Source organism: Giraffa tippelskirchi, chromosome Y (assembly GCF_054371585.1).
Source record: "Giraffa tippelskirchi isolate mGirTip1 chromosome Y, T2T-mGirTip1v1.2.pri, whole genome shotgun sequence".
Lineage (NCBI taxonomy): Eukaryota > Metazoa > Chordata > Mammalia > Artiodactyla > Giraffidae > Giraffa > Giraffa tippelskirchi.
This window is the reverse complement of record NC_137290.1, coordinates 10,277,298-10,298,953: the sequence shown is the minus strand read 5'-3', so window position 1 is coordinate 10,298,953 and position 21,656 is coordinate 10,277,298. Positions and strand designations below refer to the sequence as shown.

The window sequence follows — 21,656 nt, the reverse complement described above, 5'->3', positions numbered from 1 at the left end:
ACTGCCTCCTGGACAGCGTTACGAACTTAGTGACCTGGGGAGTTCATCTTCCAGCGTCCTATCTTTTGCCTTTTCATACTATTCATGAGGAGCCGGGAAAGGTCAGTTTTCATTCCAGTCCCAGAGAAAGGCAAGGCCAAAGAATGCTCAGACTACTGCACAATTGCACTCATCTCACACGCTAGAAGAGTAATGCTCAAAATTCTCCAAGTCAGGCTTCAGCAATAAGTGAACCGTGAACTTGCAGATGTTGAAGCTGGTTTTAGAAAAGTCAGAGGAGCCAGAGATCAAATTGCCAACATGCGTTGGATCATCGATAAAACAAGAGAGTTCGAGAAAAACACCTATCTGCTTTGTTGAGTATGCCAAAGCCTTGGACTATGTGGATCGCAAAGAACTGTGGAAAATTCTGAAAGAGATGGGTGTACCAGACCAGCCGACCTGCCTCTTGAGAAACCTGTATGCAGGTCAGGAAGCAGCTGTTAGAACTTGTCATGGAAAAACAGTCAAAGGCTTTGGCATAGTCAAGAAAGCAGAAATAGATGTTTTTCTTGACCTGTCTTGCTGTTTGGATGATACAACGGATGTTGGCAATTTGATCTCTGGTTCCTCTGCCTTTTCTAAAACCAGCTTCAACATCTGGAAGTTCATGGTTCACGTATTGCTGAAGCCTGGCTTGGAGAATTTTGAGCATTACTTTACTAGCGTGTGAGATGAGTGCAATTGTGCAGTAGTTTGAACTTTCTTTGGCATTGCCTTTCTTTGGGATTGGCGTGAAAACTGACTTTTTCCAGTCCTGTGGCCACTGCAGAGTTTTTCCGAATTTGCTGGCATATTGAGTGCAGCACTTTCACAGCATCATCTCCCAAGATTTGAAATAGCTCCACTGGAATTCCATCACCTCCACTACCTTTGTTCGTAGTGATGCTTCCTAAGGCCCACTTATTCCACCTTCCAGGATGTCTGGCTCTAGGTGAGTGATCACACCATTGTGATTATCTGGGTCGTGAAGATCTTTTTTGTACAGTTCTTCTGTGTATTCTTGCCACCTCTTCTTACTATCTTCTGCTTCTGTTAGGTCCCTACCATTTCTGTCCTTTATGGAGCCCATCTTTGCATGAAATGTTCCCTTGGTATCTCTAATTTTCTTGAAGAGGTCTCTAGCCTTTCCCATTCTGTTGTTTTCCTCCATGTCTTTGCATTGATCACTGAGGAAAGCTTTCTTATCTCTCCTTGCTATTCTTTGGAGCTCTGCATTCACATGGGTATATCTTTCCTTTTCTCCTTTGCTTTTGACTTCCCTTCTTTTCGCAGCTGTTTTTAAGGCCTCCTCAGACAGCCATTTTGTTGTTTTGCATTTCTTTCCATGGGGATGGTCTTCATCGCTGTCTCCTGTACAATGTCACGAACCTCCATCCATAGTTCATCAGGCAGTCTGTCTGTCAGATCTAGTCCCTTAAATCTATTTCTCACTTCCACTGTATAGTTATAAGGGATTTGATTTAGGTCATACCTGAATGATTTCTTATTTTCTCCATTGTCTTCAATTTCAGTCTGAATTTGGCAATAAGGAGTTCATGATCTGAGCCACAGTCAGCTCCCAGTCTGTGGATTAGATGAGCAATTGGATCAGATTAGCAGTTGCCAAACTCTAAGCTTTAACCTTTTCTGCCTCAGAGGATAGTGTATGCAATAGATAACGATTTCAGCTGTTGGAGCTGAATTATGGAATGAATGTGGGCCTGCAAGGTCTGTCTTCCATTTTTTTTTTCCTTTTCCTGCAAGCTTCGTAATCAAGACATCTCCCTGGAACCTCTCAACTCTTTCATATATAGATATTTTCAATACCAACCACTTGGCTATTTTGCTCCTTAGAAGCCTTCTTATTCGTACGTATCTAATTCTGTGCACATCACTTTGTAATAGGGCATGCAGTTTAGAGGTTGACCTTACTGCCCGGATTGGGCTTCTCTGGTAGCTCAGTTGGTACAGAATCCGCCTGCAATGCAGGAGACCCCGGTTCAATTCCTGGATGAGGAAGATCCGCTGGAGAAGGGATAGGTTACCCACACCAGTATTCCGGCCTAAAGGATTCCATGGGCGGCTGAGTCCGTGGAGTCGCAAAGACTCAGACACACCTGAGCAGCTTTCACTTTGACTTTAGAACCTGGATTACTAGTAGCAGCCATTAAAGGAACCATTCGATAGGATAATTGGACCCCGGACCTTGGACTTTGAGTATGGCGGCTAGTCAGTGGAATACATGCATGGTATTCTCATTGTACTTGATGTGCACGGCTCAGACAGTAAGATACCTGCCTGCAACGTGGGAGACCCAGGTTCAGTGCCTTTGTCAAGATCCGCTGACAAAGGAACTGTCTACCCATTCCGGTATTCTTGGCTGGAAAATTTCACGGACGGAGGAGCCTGGTGGGGTCCAGTCCATGGGGTCGCCAAGATCGGACACCATTGAGCAACTGACACTTTCCAACTCCTATAATATATGGGTGTGGGTTGCTTCATGGCAAATTTTAGTGGCCCAAGGGTCAGAGGTAACCTCGGATACAGGCATACAATAAGTAGGAAGACCAGTGGTAAAAACGAGAGGCAGTGTGGTCTGCTGGGAAGACCGCACCAGACTATACCTATTATAGTGCACCACTCAGGTCCCTTTCACTAGGCACCCCTCAACTCCATAAATCCTGGCCACTAATCTTTGTGAAAGGTTCCCTGTTCTGGAAAATTGCCTTTGGTCACATGAAAGCCTCCTCATCCAAGAGGTGAAAATCCCACATCTATGGGTGAAATTTTGACTGAGTGACATGGAAGCAAATGCCTTAATACAAAGTGAGATAAAGCCTGGTGCAACTTGGTCTCTGCTTGACCTTAGATTTTGTTTTCCCTCTGCTATATCTTGCTTCCCTCATTCCATTTCTCCTGGAAAACCCTCACCATTGAGTCCTGTGAGTAGCAAACATGGGCTCTGCTTTTAGGGAATCTGATGGAAAACATTCCCACCACAGAATAGCAACTACCACTCGCCAAGAAAAGGAAAGGGAAAAATATTCATACTCTAGCCTCAGTTTCTCTTAAGGTAAAATGCCACTCTCTGCTGCTATTTGCTATCCTTTGTGCAGACCTCTGAGATTACATTGTTTGCTGTTTCGTTTTTTTTTTTCTTTTTTTTTTCCTTTTTGATGTTCCTTGGCCACATAAGTCATGGAAAGGTATGCTTTTCTTAGAAGCTGATGATGTTTTTTTTTAGCTGATCTTTGGGTGGACACCCAAAGTTGGTGGTTTTAACTTGTAAACAATATACTTCATTTTTTCAAGGGCTAGGATCTTAATAATCTGTCTTCAAGTCCAGAGTTTATTAAGATTTGTAAGTTTAAACATGTTTCTTATTGATTCCATTATTTAGGTTGAATGTTTCAAATACAGACCTCTACCCCAGAAGAGAATCAAATAAAATCGCAAGTGAAATAGACTTGGGAGACGATCGTCTATTCCAGTTAGAGAAGACAATCTATCAAAGTGCATTGAGCAGGTCAATCTAAAATAGTAATCTAATAACAATCTGTAAAGTCAGAAAACTCTGCACGAGGAACTTAAAATAAGATTTTGTAGGCATGAGGTGGCCAAAGTATTGGAGTTTCAGCTTCAACATCAGTCCTACACCACCACCACCAAGAGTCCCTCTTCTCGACAGTATTTGGTATTGTCCAACGTCTTAATTTTTGACAGTTGAATGAGTATAAAGTCATACTTTGTCATTTTGAAATGCATTTTTTTATTATAAGATTGGCCATCTCTGCATATTTATGAGCTGTTTGTGTTTTGTGGATGAGTCACTGAGGCTTAACCTATCCACACTCACAGAGCTTGTAAGAGAGAACCAGAACGTAAACCCAACTGTCTCTTTTTCCTGGGATTGGGGTATACTGCTCAGCTTTTATTTGCATTTTTCTCTCTTTATTAAGGAACTTAAAAGGATCTTTCTCCTCCCACACAGATCTCTAGAAATTCGCAGCAGGAGCTGTCTTAGAAATATTCCCACTTCTCTCAGACTTCAAGACAAAAGAAAGATATACTTATTTTTTCTCTTTCTTTTTCATGTTTTAAATTATGAAACTATGATAACACATTTGCAGGAGGCTTGGAGAGTTCAGAACAAAGTTACATATAGTTCCACTATGTGGTGGTTGGTGGTTTAGTCGCTAAGTCAAGTCCAGTTCTTGTGACTGCATGGACTGTAGCCTGCCAGGCTCCTCTGTCCATGGGATTCTCCAGGCAAGAATACTGGAGTGGGTTGCCATTTCCTTCTCCAGGGGTCTTCCCGACCCAGGAATCAAACCCAAGTCCCCTGCATTGCAGGGAGCTTCTTTACCAACTGAGCTATGAGGGAGCTATGGGGGAAGTTCTACTATAAATTAGAATTATTTTTAAGTAGATAAATTACAATTTTTAGTTGGACTTCCAATATCAAACTCAAAAAATTAATGGAATGAATAAAGGTAGAAGTCTATAGTAGATCTGAAAAGCAGTATGAACCAATTGGACATAACTTCAGATTTATATAGTTTTCACACAACAAGAGAATCCAAATTGTGTTCAAGTTCCCATGGACTATAAACTAGGAGACCCTGGAACATATCCAGGAACATAAAGTGCAAAAGTTTCATGGCCTGAAGGTATTGAAATCATATACACTCTGTTCTCCTATCACTGTGGAATTATGATAGAAGTTAATAGCAAAAGATATTGGAAAATAACCCACATATTTTCAAGTGCAGTGTGACGTTTCCCAAGAAAGATTTTTGACTTAGCCATTGAAAGCCTCTATAAAGTTAGAAGACTGAAAGAAACAAGAGGGTGATTGCAGAGAAGAAAACATTTTAATGAGAAAGACTTAAAGGAAAGAAACCCTTGTAGGTCCCTGAAACCTTTGGATTAGAGTCTTTCTGCTTGTCTGAAGGTGTGCTTCATGGTCAGTCCCCTCTTATCAGATACCTTTCCCCCTCTTTGGGATAATTCCGGATTTCAATCATTTAGGAGTATATCTGGTATTTCAGGAATTGGTGACTTTCGAGGATGTGGCTGTGGACTTCAGTCCAGAGGAATTACCCTTACCTCAGTGCTTCTCAGAGGAAGCTCTACCGGAAGGTGATGCTGGAAAATTACAGGAACCTGGTCTCCCTCGGTAAGCCATGATGACCAAAATTGTTTCCAGACATTGGCATATGTCCCTAGTGGCAGAATCTTTGGAAACAGGCTTTATTTTTCTTGTGTGTAAATTTGCACTTGCCTGTTATCTCAGAGCCTTTAGAAACCAGGCTGGGAGTTCCTGAGGGTACAGGACAGAATCCCCAAGTTATAAGTCTCCTTCTTCAACAGGGTACCAGTTCCCTAAACCTGACATTATCTCACAGCTGGAAGAGGAGGGGTCACATGCTAGGGAGGAAGACGGGAGTGCAGTGACATGTCAAGGTGAGCCGTGAGACCGGGATCTTGGGGAGACAACCCTGGTCAGTGAGCAGGGGCTGGGAGCTGGTCCTCAGAGCCCACTCAGCTTAGGCAGAGGGCCGGTAGGTGCTTTCACCTTAGGGGCTCGTGTGGTCACGCCACATCATGCTCACTCAGTACTTCTTTTATCTCCTCTCTGAAGCTCATCTCTTCCTCTCCTGCTCAGCTCCAGGGAGGCCAGTTTCCGTATCCTCTAATGTTCAAGCCCCTGCATTTATTTGTGCCTTTCCCCTGACAGCTAGAAATCAGAGGTCTTTCCTCTGTCACTGAGACAAGCAAAAACCTTGGTGTGATACCACTGCTCTTTCCAGCCCTCAGGGAGTTGACGTTACAAAGCACACATCAGGTTCTTACCACTCCGAAAAGAAAATCCAGACTTCTAGCAAAACATTTAAATCTGTCCCAGTCTGGTCCAAAAGTCACATCCAGCTTCATCTCTCATAGATACTCCTAGTAGAACCCTATATTGCTGCTCCCCAGGACTGTGTACTTCCATAGTCAGTGTCTGCTCAGAATAAGATTGCCGCCCATTTCACTGCTTGCTGAGCCCTAATGCCTTCCCCTGCCTGATCTTTTTCTGTTCCCAGATGAAATTCCCCAAACTCTCCTTTTGTACATTTATAGCCTGATTATAGAGTCTCTATACAGAGAGACTGTTCAGTCCAATGAACACCCAGGACTGATGTCCTTTAGGATGGACTGGTTGGATCTTCTTGCAGGCCAAGGGACTCTCAAGAGTCTTTTCCAACAGCACAGTTCAGAAGCATCAATTCTTCAGCACTCAGGTTTCTTCCCCCTGCAACTCTCGCATCCATATGTGACTACTGGAAAAACCATAGCCTTGACTAGATGGACCTTTGCTGGCAAAATAATGTCTCTGCTTTTAAATATGCTGTCTCGGTTGGTCATAAATTTCCTTGCAAGGAGTAAGTGCCTTTTAATTTCATGGTTGCAGACACCATCTGCAGTGATTTTGGAACCCCCCAAAATAACGTCTGACACTGTTTCCACTGTTTCCCCATCTATTTCCCATGAAGTGATGGGACCGGATGCCATGATCTTTGTTTTCTGAATGTTGAGCTTTAAGCCAACTTTTCCACTCTCCTCTTTCACTTTCATCAAGAAGCTCTTTAGTTCTTTTTCACGTTCTGCCATAAGGGTGGTGTCATCTGCATATGTGAGGTTATTGATATTTCTCCCAGAAATCTGGATTCCAGCTTGTACTTCATCCAGCCCGGCATTTCTCAGGATGTACTCTTATTAGATCTTAGGGATACTAATTTAAAAGAGACAACATAATAAATTGTGCAAAGCATAAAATATACACATACAATAAGAGTTGTACACAGTACAATGGAATATTAGCCATTAAAAAGAATGAAATAATGCCATTTGCAGCAACATGGATGGACCTAGAGATTGTCATAACGAGTGAAGTAAATCAGACAGAGAAGGAGAAATATCATATGGCATCCCTCATATGTGGAATCTAAAATGAAATATAAATGAAGTTACAACACAGAAAGACTCTCAGACTTAGAGAACAAACTTACGGTTTGTTCTTATGGATAAACTTATGGATAACCAACAAAGTCCTACTGTATAGCACAGGAAACGTTGCTCAATGTTCCCTGGCAGCCTGGATGGGAGGGGAATTTGGGGGAGAATGGATAAATATATACATATGGCTGAGTCCCTTCACTGTTTACCTGAAACTATCACAACATTGTTAACTGGCTATACCTCAATACAAACAAAAAGTTGTTTGTTTTTTTTTTAAGTTGTATAAAGGTATGGTGACTGAGTAAAATATTTGCATGGGAGCAAGAACCACGGGGGTAATACCATGTTCAGGGGGATGATTTTCCTTTTTATCTTAATAGTATTTTCTTTCAGCAAACGAAAATCAAGATTCAAATGTGCATAAATTGCTTTTATATGATTACATATTGTGACATCTTAATATGTATGAATATATAATCCCTTTATCTACTCTCGCTGCTCGGATTTTAACATAAGGAGATAGAAAACCACTTAAGACAATGTGACCTCCTACTTATGATCTCTTAAGAGGTGCTGCTAATAAATTGAACATGAAGTTTTTAACTTTTTATTTTCTATAGCCAGTTAACAATGCCGTGATAGTTTCAGGCAGACAGCAAAGGGACTCAGCCACAGATACACATGTGTCCGTTCTCCCCCAAACTCCCCTCACATCCAGGCTGCCACTGAACACTGAGCAGAGTTCCCTGTGCTCCACAACAGGTCCTTGTTGGTTCTCTGTTTTAAATACAGCCATGTGTACATGTCTGTCCCACGCTCCCTAACCATCCCTTCCCTGCATCCTTCCTCTCAGCAACCATATGTTGAACATACAGCTTTTTCACACTTGACTTCGTGTGGTGCCCCTGGCAGGCACCCTGGACAAGACACCCACACATAAGAAAATATTCGTGAGTTACCTTCAGCCTAGAAAATAAGAACAAGGGAGAAAAACAAGATCCAGAACAAGATATGAATTTCCAAGAAGTTGACGTGCACTTAAGGTATGTGTGTGACTTAGAGGTGGGAGTCTCCTGACCTCTGGATGTTTCATGTGGATTCTGAGAAAAATGTCTGCTTCTTTAATTAGATGGAAATGTACACAACAGAGAGCTTTGCATCAAGTCTGACATTTAGTGCATGACTCCCTGGGACCCTCCAAGCTGGGTTGTTGACCTATTTTTCCTCTGGACCCCAAGCTGTGTTAACTCCTCACTGACTTCTAATCCGGAATCAGCGATCCCTGTTGGGAACGTCCTTGTTGCTTCCCCCTTATCTCCATTCCTCCCTCAACCACTGTTATTTCTTACTTTTTGGGTTGCTGTTGTTGTTCGTCACCGAGTCACGTCCACTTCTTTGCTATCCCACGGATGCAGCACGCCAGGCTTCCCTCTCCTTCGCCATCTCCCAAAGTTTGCTCACACCCATGTCCATTGAGTCGGTGATGCCATCCAAACATCTCATCCTCTGCCACCTCCTTCCTCTCTTGCCTTCAGTCTTTCCCAGCCTCAGGTCTTTCCCAAGGAGTCCGCTCTTCACATCAGGTGGCCATAGTATTGGAGCTTCAGCTGGAATGTCAGTCCTTCCAATCAATATTCAGAGTTGATTTCCTTTAGGATTGACTGCTTTGATCTCCTTGCAGTCTAAGGGACTGTCAAGAGTCGTCTAATAAAATTGAAGCCAACAGATATAAACTGCCTGTATGGATCTCAGACACCACTTTAATCATTTGACATGTGATTGGGTTCAGGATACCTCACCCCAAAATATGGCACCTGGCATATTGAAGGTGAAGCAGTTTGAGAAAACAGCGGAAGGAAGAGGTTCACTCTCTTCCCCTTCCCCCTTCTTCCATGAAACAAGCCATAATCCCATCATGGGAGAGGTACCCTGCCTATAGCAGGAGGAAAGGAGCATTCTTATCTCCAAAGGGTGAGGAACACTTCCAAGAGGAAGCCTAACACACAGGCCTTGCTAAGTTTCTGCCAGCTTATTACACTCACCTCTTATTCCTTAACCGATCATATTCTTCCACAACTGTCCCCACCTCATCAAACCTAGTTTGAAATACTCAGGTCTGTTTCTTTAGGTCTTCATTTCCTTAGGAAGGCTCCTGCGTCACTTAAAACATATTAAAATAAGTTGTAAGCTTGTCTCCAGTTAATGTGTCTTTGTTGATTCATTTTCAGACGCACCCAGCGACCCTCAGCACGTGGAAGAAAACATTATCCACCTCTACATATTTTAATCCTTACATTTAGTAACTTGCTGTCCTTTTAGTCTAGAAGGACAGACTGAGGCTCAGAGAGCTTGAATGACCTCCAAATTGCAGGTTTTCAGATACAATACATAGAAGGGCACTTCTGGGGAATCCCCCACACCAGGGGTTTGTGAGCTGCACGTGTATACCTAAAATGCCATCACCAAATCTCAGGTCATAGGTTTTCTCTTAAGTTCTCTTCCTGGAGTTTTCTAGTTTTGGTGTTGCATTTGGGTGTCTGATCCACTTTGAGTTAGTTTTTGTCACAGGTATAAGACCAGTGTCAAGAATATTAACCATTATGCCATCATCACCATAATCAACATCACAATGACTAAAATACTTATTGCACCTTTCACTATACTTTCCCTACGTATCTCGAGGCCCTGATAAATGTTCTTTAGTTAAATACAAATGGCTCCTCAACACAGGAAAACATATTCTACCTTGCTCCTGAAAAATTTCTCGACCCTAGTTTTGGAAAACCTGAAAAAGCATCCTATAACACTGAGAATGCAGGTTTGCTCACACAGGCTGGTGGGGGTCTGATAGGCAAGCGTCTATGGAAGGCAGCTTAGAAATCTCTGTCAAAATGACACACACATGTGCACTGTGGCTCAACAATTCCACTGCAGGGGATTTATCTTCCCAGAAGGTTTACACAGCAGCAGAACTGCTGAAGCTCATAGTTTTGCACAGAATACTGGTAGCAAAGGGCTGAAAACAACTCAGCCACCCAGTAGTCAGGGATGGGGTAAATAAATCAAGTCACAACAACAGTACAACAGAATTCAAACAGCTGTTCAGAAACAGTAGGCAAATTCTCTTTGTACTGATATGAAAAGGTCTCTGAGATAGGAAAAATTGAAGGCATAGAACAATGGGTACAGTCTGCCACCTTTTGTATAAAAAAGGTAGGAAACGAGACTATGAGTATTTTTGCAAACTAAAAATGTTTCTACTCTATTTGTACAGACATATAGTTACATATAATATGAATCTGCGTGGCATCATGATATACTTGTTATAGTTGGTCAGTCGTGTCTGACTCTTTGAGACCCCATGGACTCGACAGTCCATGAAATTCTCCAGGTATGAATACTGGAGTGGATAGGTGTTCCCGTCTCCAGGGGAGCTTCCCTACCCAGGGATCGAACCCAGGTCTGCCTGCGTTGAGGGTGGATTTTTCACCAGCTGAGTCACAAGGGAATCCCAAGAACATTGCAGTGGGTAGCCTATCCCTCCTGCAGCGGATCTTCCTGACCCAGGAATCGAACCAGACTCTCCGGCATCGCAGGCGGATTCTTTACCAACTGAGCTTCCAGGGAAGCCTTATATTGCCATCAAGGAAGTACTTATATTAGTTGAGTACACATTTTAAGCTACAGTATGTACCACACTGTGTCACATTATAGGTTGTGTTACATCGTCACACTTCTTATTTAGAAAATATATTTTATATTTTAAACTATTTATATCTATTACAGGTAAATATCTACCGAATTTATAGTATAGATATGTATAATACGTATCAATGATAACGACATATGTGTGTATAACGCACATATGTATATACGCATGTATCTCTATTTTCATATACACAAAGACACTGTGGAAGGACACTGAAAACATGTTCACGCTTTCATAATTATTCACAGTTGCATAATTATTCAGTTTAATAATCATACGTATTCAAATAATTGCACCGGTCACCTGAGTGTTCCGTGGTTTTATAGCATGAGAATTTCGTCGGTGGCACAAAGTGAGAAGGCTTTTCACTGCATACTGTTTATTTTGAAACCGTTTTAAACCACGTGCTAACCACTGCCAAAACTCGTAAAGCATCTAAAGGAAGTAGTCCTCCGGCCCCTCCCAGCCCTCTCTAGGCCGGGTGGTCCTCGCGGGCCCGCCCAGCGGAGCCGGCCAGAAGCGGCCTGCGTTTTCTGCGCGGCGCTTTCTGCACCGGCCGTCCCACAGGGCGCATGCGCAGACCGCTGGTAGCGCCTGCCTGGCGGGTTTGCTCTGCAAGAGCGAGGTGCAGAGGTTCCGTCAGGCGAGGGTGTCCGTCTGCGAGGTGAGCGCGCGGCGTCCAGGGCCCGGACGCGAGGGAGGGGCCCTGGGGGTGAGGGCCCGGCTCGCGGGCAGGGAGGTGCGGGCGTCCCCTCAGGGCCGCCGGGGCAGACGCTCCTCTTCGCGGGGAAGTCGACGGAAAGTGAGGCGCGAAGTAGCGGCCCTGAGGGGAAGGGGTGCGGGAGGCCGCGCGGGCCAAGTCAGCTCTGAGGAGGACGCGGCGGCCTCCCTGTTGCTCACGCCCCGGCTTCCTGCCAATGCTTCCCCGGCCGGAAGGCCTTCCACCCGCCCTCCTCCTCCCGCGTCGCACCTTCCTCCCCGCCCCAGGACCCCACAGACCCTCCCTTTTTATGGCCTCTCTGCTCTCACCCCCAAGAACGCGTTCCTTGGTCCCTGAGGACCCTCCCCGTCCTCTCGGACCGCTGCCCTCCCCTTCGAGGACCCCACGGGCCTTCCCTTTCAGACACACCTTTGGCCTCCTCAAGGACTCCCGCCCTAGAAAACCCTCCTTCCCCCTCGAGGACCCCTCCCTTCCCTTCCCGTCCCCCCTCCCCCCGTTTGGAGGATAAGTCTCTATACAGACTTATGAACATCCAGGTGGATAACGCTTTGCTCAGAATCAGCGTTTAATAAATGTTGAATTGAATGAGTAAAATGAGAGATTGGGAGCCAAGAAAAGAGTTGGAGTACTCTTGCTTTATTCTGAGTGAGAAGGTGTTGACCGGGGTACTCCAGTGTTTCCCCAATAGTCCTACAGAATTATGATAATAGGGGTTCTTTACAAAAAACAACACAAAAAAACAAAAAGTGTTGCCTAACAAGATCAGTTCAAGAAATGCTACCTCTTACATTTCCCCTCTTTGAGATCTGAGATGCTGGTTAAGGGATCGGAAGAGTCCTACAAGAGTGAAAGCTGACTTGCATCGTACGGTATCTCCTGGATTGACCTGATAATAGAATCCATTTATGGCCACAGTTATACTAGTTCCTACAAACAGCAATGATGTACCAAGCATGGTGTGAAAGTTGCAGCCAAACCCCAGTCCCCCGTCTTTCTCTGGTTTCCTTCTCATTCTCTTGTCAGTGCCTCTGGCATCTTTGTCAATGTTCAGTCCTCCTAGATGGTCTTTTCTGCCTCACCTTCACCTATCCTTGGTTGCTGTCTTCTGCATCCTTCTCCCACTCTCTCCTTACATCCCCAGACAACTCTCAAACCTCTGTACTAATTAATGTGTTTGTGATGTTCGGTCTCTTTCTTCTATTTCTACTATAATGATGTTTTTCTCTGAGTAAAAAATAGTAGAGGACCTTTTACATTTCTTTTAGGTTGTGAGGACCAATCTGAAACCAAAGATCTAACTCCAGAGCAAAGCCTGCCTGTAGAGACATCATCCTCGGGGGCAGGAATAAAGGATTTGGAGGCAGGTGACTCCTTGTGTGCCCACACGAGAGAGTCTTGTGCTGATGATCCACTGGAGTCACACCAGGTCAAGCCGGCACAAGTTTTGAGTCCCATAAAAATGAGTGACCCCAAGACCCTCGCTCAGGAAGGAAGCCACGAGGGTGATCAACTAGAGAAAAGCTCAGAACGTAAGAAAGCATCGGAGAGTCTGCTAGGAAAGGGTCCCCGGGAGCACAGTACTCTTGGAGTCTGCACCAGGTCCTGCCTGGCCCACAACTCGTTTTTCCTCCAAGAGAACAAACACTACAGATGTGAATTTTGTGGGAGAGACTTCAGTACCCGAGGAGGCCGGGAGAAGCACCAGCAAATCCACACGGGGAAGATGCCCTTTGTATGTAAACGGTGTGGAGAGGCCTTCTACCTCATGCCGCGCCTCAGCAGGCATCAGAAGACTCACTGGGATGGGAAGTCCTTGACCCAGCGTGCAGATGTCTACGGCCGCGTGAGCGTTCAGAGGCAGGACTGCCGTGAGCGTCTCGAATGCGGCAAAGCTTTCATCCAGGCTGTGCATCGTCTCCAGCATCTCAAAGCCCACGAAGCAGCAAGAGCCCTGCCATGTGAGTTACCCCGAGACAAGATGTATTTGATTGGATATAAGCGGCAGCACGACTACGTTGGAAAAAGAGCCCGTCAGTGTTGCGACTGTGGCAGAAGGTTGCATCAAAGGTCGCACCTCATCCAGCACTACAGGATTCACGCTCAGGAGAGGCCTTACCAGTGCCAGCTGTGTGGGAAGTGTTTCAGCTGACCCTCCTGCCTCACTCAACATTACCAACTCCATTCTCAAGAGAAGCCCCTGGAGTGCCATTACTGTTGAAACACGTCCAGTCAGAATATTCTCAACCTCTTAGGCTTTCTCCTGGAGAGAGACCCTTGGAGTGCTCTGAATGAAAGAAGGTCTTGCACCAGCCCTCCCACCTTGTTAACAACTCGAAAACATGTCATGCTGTAGTCAGAAAACAGCAAGCGGTTGCAAGGTGATAGAACAGTCTTTTTGCAGACGGACAGTCAGCACGTGTGCCAGTCACTGAGGCAAAAAACCTCAGAGAGTATTTTTGGCAAAGAAGCCGATAGATTTTGTCCTTCTCTGGTGGTGTCCATAGAACAGAGAACCTCGATTTTGACATCCCGACAAAAAATGTGTCACTGGCAGGTGTGCTCCAGACAGGAACTCTGTTGCCTGAATTTTTACAGAAGTTTTGACATACAATATCTTTACCACATGGGATGCATCAGCAAAGGGCATCGTAAAAAGGTGTGTGAGGTGTACCTATGGTGATAATCCACAAAGCTGAAGTAATTGGTAATGTGCTTACATAGACGTTCATAATTTTGAAAACATTGCCATGTGTTTTATTTGATCTGTTAAGGAATGCTGCACTGCACCTGTGTTGAGGATATTTATTTCATATGTACAGATAGAGCAAACTTGAAACTCCAGGTTGTCATTTGATTTGACCTGGGTTGTAAGTGATGAGGCAAAAACTGAACCCCAGCTTGGTTTGGTTCGCTTGTTTGGTTTTTGAGAGTCCCTGAGATACTTATTTTAAATCTTGATGCTCAACCCAGGTTTGTTTTGTTCCTGCCACATTCTCTCTGAAGAAAAGTAACATCTGTACTGACCGAAGCCACCTTTCTTTTTAGTAATTTCAGTGTTATTTCATGTTAAATCAGATGGGACACTGGTGGAATTAGGGGGTCAAAGACATTGTTAAAGTGAAGTTCAGATAGCCATTTCTCTTACAATTTAGGATTAGATGAATTTTGGGGACACTGATCAGGGAAGAATATTTTTGCTAAACACTTTCTTATAATTGGTCTTGTAGTTCGTAAATCTGCTGCTGATCAAGTAGAATTTTTAGTAGTTTTATATTTGAGGGCTTGGGGTTTTGTATTTTTGAAAAAAGAAGGAGTATTTGAAAACGGTTTCTGTTGTTGGACTCTGGCATCATCAGCACAGCCAGCTTCACCTAAAGTCCTATTTCTGTGCTGAGCAGACCTCACTCAAAAGTATGAGCCATGAATTGCACTAAAAATCTCTTTCATGCCATAGTGTTCTAATGTAAAGGTTTTGCATCACTGACTTGAATGATGGTCAGATGCAAACACACCTGGGAACCAGGTGACCTAGTGTCTCAGAATCTGACTCCTGGCCTGGCAGGGTGGGTTGTGTCTGTCGTTATTCACTGCCATGCTTTTTCTCATTCTGCCGTTTCTGACCTATGATGTGTGGCTCCAAAGTCATGAACTTAAAAACCAACATGAGTCATTAGGGCCTGCACCAGCCAAATGAGCACTTGATCCACATGAGCGCTCACTACACAGCCCCTCATCCTTGTTTCCCAAGTTCCTGGTGGAACAGCCCTCACTGACTGGCCCTGTTTCCTCCCATGGACCACCCTCCCACCCACTGTATATTTGTTTCTGATCCTGCCACCACTACCTGAAGGGAAGATAATGTCAGTATGGCTTATTGTTGATGTTGTTAATTAACCTTCATTTGTTTCTCTTGGTGATTAATAAATATCTCTCAGGAGAAAGTTTCAGGAGAGCTTCCAATTTCTCCTCCAACTTTTACCTACTGAATTCTAGAATCTAGCAAGTGGATTTTACCTACAGCCGTTTTTACTCTGTCATACTGGTGATTTTTTCATTTTTCTCATCCCTTCTATGTTTAGTAATTAGAATTCTGTGAGGAAAAGTTGTTCCTCTAGATTTTTATTCAGTAATTTATTTATATAGCATGGATTTGTGGCATGGGCTGTAATTCAACATGACCATTACTTAGTTTACAATTGTTCCAGCTCTGGCCACTGGGAGTCCTTTCGAGTTGGCTCCTGTGCCTTTTCGAAAAGACCCCATCCTTTTTCTGAATGGTTGTAACTGTAACCTCCATGCAACTCCAGGAAAACCCTGTCATTTCTTTATGATAACTTCTACCTCACCACTACCTTGTGAAATCTGCTGCTTTCCCCGGGATCATAGCTTTACTCACACCCTTCATCAGTCTGCCATCCCATTTCTTCCTTCACCATTTTTGCTAAATCTCCATACTACCTCAATTATTATTTGCTTATTAGCACACTTTCTTTCAATTGTGTCATCTCTGTTCTTTAAACTTCAGTATATTTACCTAAGAAGGAAAATTTTGAATCAAGTCAAACAAAGTGTCTTACCCAGACCGTAATCAGATTTTCCTAGTCATTGCCAAGATGTCCTTTTATAACTGGCTTGTTTGAACCTGGATCCAAATGTGCTCTATTGATTGCATTTGGTTGTCTGATTTCAAGTTTCTCTTAATCTAAAGCAATCTCTTCTCACTTTTTCTTAATGCCTTGTGTGACCCCAAGAATAATGGAGAAATATATTTCCCCCCTCCCTCCACCCAATTCCTAGTATAGCAAACAGCTTTTATATGCCTTATATTAAGATTTAACTGTTTAAATTTAGAAGCACACGTTTTTAAATTTTATTTTTAATTCTGATAAACACATGACATAAAATTAACCATCTCAGACGTTTTTAAGTGGTCAGTAGTGTTAAGTAGTGGAGAAGGCAATGGCACCCCACTCCAGTACCCTTGCCTGGAAAATCCCATGGATGGAGGAGCCTGGTAGGCCACAGTCCATGGGGTCGCTAAGAGTCGGACACGACTGAGCGACTTCCCTTTCACTTTTCCCTCTCATGCACTGGAGAAGGAAATGGCAACCCACTCCAGTATTCTTGCCTGGAGAATCCCAGGGACGTCGGAGCCCGGTGGCTGCCGTCTATGGGGTCGCACAGAGTTGGACATGACTGAAGCGACTTAGCAGCAGCAGCAGCAGCAGCAGTGTTAAGTAGAGCCACATTATTGTGCAGTGGATACTCAGGACTTTTCATCTTGAAAAACTCAAATTCTGTATCCATGGAACAAGAACTCCCCATTTCCCCCTCCCTCCAGCAATGGCAGCCATCATTCTAGCTCTCATTTTTTTTTTTTAAGCTTTGTGTGATTAAGCCAGTAGTCCTGGAAGAAACTAGGTCAGTTGTCCTGTGGAATGTCCCCCCTTGTAACTGTGTCTGTTTGCTTCCTGTGGTATCCTTAACTTGTCCCTCTCTCCCTGTGTTTTCTGTAAATGGAAGTTAGTGCTAAACTCTGGAGAATTTGGTTTGATTCGTCTTCGGCTACTTTGGCAGAATACCTCGTAGGTGGTTTTGTGTACTTTATATCATATCCCGGTCAAGTTTTTTGCCCCTGCCAAAGGTCTAGGCTCTTGAAGTCATTCTCCAAGCCACTGCACCATTCACAGGCAGGAAGGTTTCAGAGTTTTCACCATCCGTGGACTCTTCATGATCCAGCTGCATGTTCCTTCTTCACCACCTCTTCTAGACTTTTCTTTACGTGCCTCCCCCCATTACTGCATCCTGGTCTTTAGATATTTGGATTAAGAGGTGATGGAGACTCCTCAAGGGGGTCTGCTGTGGAACATTTGTCGAGGGTCCTGGGCCAAGGCTTCTTAAGAGACCTTAACTCTAGAAAGCCAGGGAGCATCAGACTTGACTCTGTTCCGATGCTGCTTTCATACCACAGATGGCAGCGGTGACAACGTGGGTAGTTAACTCTGCCGGTCATCCCTGGACTAGTTGGAATTTATAAAATATGCACAAGCCACTGCCTCCATACCTTTCAAGCTGAGCTCTAGTTGCCTGTGGTGGCAGGTACCTCAGCTTGTTATCTTTCACCTTGCTGCTTTTCTTGCTGCTATTCTAGCGGGCCCCCAAGGATAATGCTATTCTTCGTGGCTTTTCCTAACCAATTCCTGATACATCAGACAGTGTGAGCACTGCTCTTATACTCAGGCTATGTTTTTTAATGTAGAAACACTCATGTTGTAAGCTTTCTTTGATTATGCAAGTAATACCTATCCGTTGAAGATGATTAGAAAATACTATCATCTTTGAGGTTTTGGTGTTTTGTTTTGTTTTGCTTTTTTAATATTTGTATTTCCCTGTCATAGATATACTTGCTGCTAAAAGAGGTATACACTTTTCAGACATTTTTTCCTGTGTATAGGTTTATTTCGATTTTTAAATAAAATACATACTATTTTAAAGGTGGCGGTTTTTCTTCTAATGTATCATAAACATCTTCCCACATTCCTAAATGTATCCCCCAGTGTCATCTTTCAGGACTGCCTGATACTTGGTTGCATAGATGTGGCCTAGTTTATTTCACTAGACTTCTAGTTTTGGAAAATGGGGTTACTGTTCTTTATCTCTTTTTTTATTCCATTGCAAACCTTTTATTTTTTTTTATTTAGTTATAATTAACATACTGTATTATATGAGGATGGGGGGATAGACGGGAAAAGTGAGGGGGTTAAGAAGTACAAACTTCCAGCTATAAAATAAGTCACAGGAATGTAATGTACAAATAGGGAATATAGTCAGTACTGTTGTGACAGCTTTGTGGTGGCGGATGGTAACTGTGCTGATTGTGGTGATTGTTGCTGAATGTGTAAGAATGCTCACTCCCTGTGTTGTACACCTGAAACTTATCTGGTACATGTGCACTGCTTCCCCATTACCTCTTGAGTCTTGGAATTTCCATTAGCAACTTGCTCTGATGTCTTTGCATGTGGTTGTGTTCCCCAAGGAGAAGTTCCCAGCAATAGACCTTCTGGGCCAAAAGGTATATGCATCTTGAAGGCTTTGGAAGCACCCCTGGACTTCTCTCCTCAAGGTCAAAAAGATGTGTACACTTGTTTTTTTTTCTCTTGGGAGCAACTGAACTACTCAACTCTCTGTGAAGAACTACTACAGTTGCTCTGTGAAGAATTTGCACTCTTAACCCCGCTTAAGGAATTAAGAGGCCTAATGTCAGGCCTGGAAAGATCCACAGATGAAGTAGTTTGTCCACACCCTCATTTTACCAGTTGTTAGGTTTACTTTCCTCATTAAACAGTAGTAAGCATATTAAAAAAAAAAATTTCAGAAACACAGCAGGCTAATAAACTCCCCCGCCCCAGGGTGCTCTCATCAGAGCACACACCCAGGACCATGCTTGTGTTCACTGGCTGAGGAGCCCCTTGGTAGGGTAGGGAGAGTGTGGGCTTTGGAGCCGGGCTGACCTGAAGCCAGAGCCGGCTCCCTCCTCAGAAGCTGCTTAACCTCACTTTCTCAGGAAATGCGGTAACAGTGCCTCCCCTTGGAACTCTTGAAAGGCCTGGAGCTCGTCCGTACAACAGAGCCTAACAGTGCCTGGTACATAGTAGGCACTCAGGGGGTGTTCTTAAAGTTCTCTTAGTGACAGTTGCTAAACCGCAGAATTACAGACCACAGCCATATGTCAGATACAACCACACCTTAGCACATTGGAGTATTCACTGTACTTTAAATAATTTTTCTGAGTAAACATTTTTTGTATAATTACAGATTTGGAGTTCTCTTTTTCTCACTAATTTGTAATGCCAATTTAAAAATGGCAGTGATATAAAAGTTGGATGAACAGATCATAAAGCATTGTATTTGTAGTTGTTTTCTGAAGATAGATTTCCAAAAAGTGGTATTACCAGATGAGACAGGAAAAGCATTTCTGTGGTTCTCAAAAGATGGTGCAGAATTTGTTTCCTGAGGGGCAGCAAGCACTCACAGCCACCAGCTACAGGCAGGGCAGGAGGCGGGTGGGCAGGGATGTGTATAGCTAATCAGTCACGCTGGCCCTGAACCTGAAGAATGGCCCACAACCTTTCTCAGCATAGCACTCCTTATAAGACAGACTGAGCAGTTCATATTTGCAAAGAAATGGCTTTCCCATGCCTGGAATAAAGAAGCCTTTGAACAACATTACCAGCATTGGACATTTATTACTTAAACCAAGAAAACGTTTGCCTGTTTGATAAGCCAAAAAAGTGATTCTTGCTACCTCATGAATTCCCTCCTGCCCGTGTATGCTTTTAAACTTCTCTGTGTATAATCTAGGCCTTTTGCCCATTTTACTATTGTGTCTGTGCTTTTTTTCTTTTTTACTGATTTGCACAAACTGGTTTTCCTTTTTTTTAAAGGATTTTTAAAAGGATTCCTATTGTTCATTTGAGAGCACTAACTTGACTCATTAAAAACAATTTCAGTTTTATGAAAAGGTAGATCTCTCTACCTCATTGGAAAAGACCCTAATGCTGGGTAGGATTGAGGGCGGGAGGAGAAGGGGATGACAGAGGATGAGATAGTTGGATGGCATCACCGACTCGATGGACATGGGTTTGGGTAGACTCTGGGAGTTGGTGATGGTCAGAGAGGCCTGGCGTGCTGCAGTTCATGGGGTCGCAAAGACTTGGACACGACTGAGCGACTGAACTGAACTGAGATCTCTCTCTCTCTCTGCCTTGCTGTCCCCTGCCCCCGACTCCAATACACCATAAACAGCGTTAACATTTTGGTCATTTTGGTTTGTTTTCTTTTTTTTTGGCTGCACATACTGCATGCAGGATCTTAGTTTCCCAAACAGGGATTGAACCTGAGTCCCCTGTGTTGGGAAGCACAGGGTCTTAACCACTGTACCGCCACGGAAGTCCTCTTGTTTTCTTATAATTTAAAACTAATCACCAGACTAAGGAGGTGCTTGCCTGTAGGGAGTAGTGGGGAGGAAGTCTGGCTTCTGTGGTACCTCTGTTCGGTCTCACCTACTGACACATGTGGGCGTGTTACCTATTTTAAGATGGTTATAGTTTTCATTTAGCTGTGATCATCCCATGTGTGCATGGCATGTCTTTTTCCATGTAACCGTACACCTCACACCCTGCTCTGTCCCCGGGAAGTCGTTTTCACCTTGCTGATAGCTGCAGAGTATGCCCAGAGATTTATCTGTGTGGCCCTCCCCTCTGTTTGAATGTTTCATTTAGTTCTGGTTTTTCACAATTGTAAAGGATACTGTGATGAACATTTTGGTCCTTAAAATATTTTTCTAAACTTAGGAGTCTTTTAAGATTTTGCCAAAAGGGAGTTCCTGTATCAGAAGGGGATTCATTGTATTAGAAGGGGTATACTTGTCTAAGGTTCCTGATACACATCTAAGTTTTCATTCGAAAACATATTGATTTGCACTGCCGCTATTAACTCATGATAGTGCTTTTCACCTTTGCTAGTTTAACAAGAGAAGGGACATCTAATTTTAATTTTATTTATTTCGTTTTTAAGGACACTGAATAGTTTCCTCTGAGCTTCTTCAGCAATTATATTTCTCCTCTTTGCATTCATTGTCTGTGTGGCTTTAATATCTTCCAATCTATTTGAGCAGTGTCTTTATATAATAAGGATATTATCTGTCTTCATTTTGGCCATAAACATTTTCCCCCAGTTTGTTTCGATAATTTTTTTCAGAAGGTTTCAATTTTTATATAGCTCAATTTTTCTGCTATCTTTTCTAAACCTACAAAATCTAACCACCTCTAAACATTAATGTTTTATTCTGCAGTTTTTATTATTTATAAAATATACTTTAACTGTTACTGAATTTACTTTGAATGTATTATGTGAAAATAAAAATGGTCTCCCATTAACTGCCCCAACATCAATTTTAATAAATGACACATCAAGTCATAATATGTTATTTTATAATACAGTTGTATATCTGTACCATCCAAATTGTTTTGTCACCCTTTACGCATCCTAGATCTATGTTTTTAACTTGTATATAGACTTAGATGAGCTTTCTGTCCTTGTACCTTTTAAAAGTGTATTTATATGTGTGTGTACTTATATGAGAAAGATATGATGGTTACTCTTCTGGATAAAAAATTTGTTTACCAACTAAAAACAGCT

The 21,656-nt window shown here is 43.2% G+C and overlaps 1 long non-coding RNA gene and 1 pseudogene across 1 annotated transcript; both read left to right on the top strand.

Moving 5' to 3' along the window:
• Positions 1-13,674, top strand: part of LOC145537689 (zinc finger imprinted 2-like) — a 55,583-nt pseudogene extending 41,909 nt beyond the window's left edge.
• Positions 13,675-15,543: 1,869 nt separating this feature from the next.
• Positions 15,544-17,950, top strand: LOC145537769 (uncharacterized). The gene is made up of 2 exons (XR_014076417.1): positions 15,544-16,431; positions 16,576-17,950. It is a non-coding gene; the product is annotated as an uncharacterized LOC145537769 (long non-coding RNA).
• Positions 17,951-21,656: the final 3,706 nt, after the last annotated feature.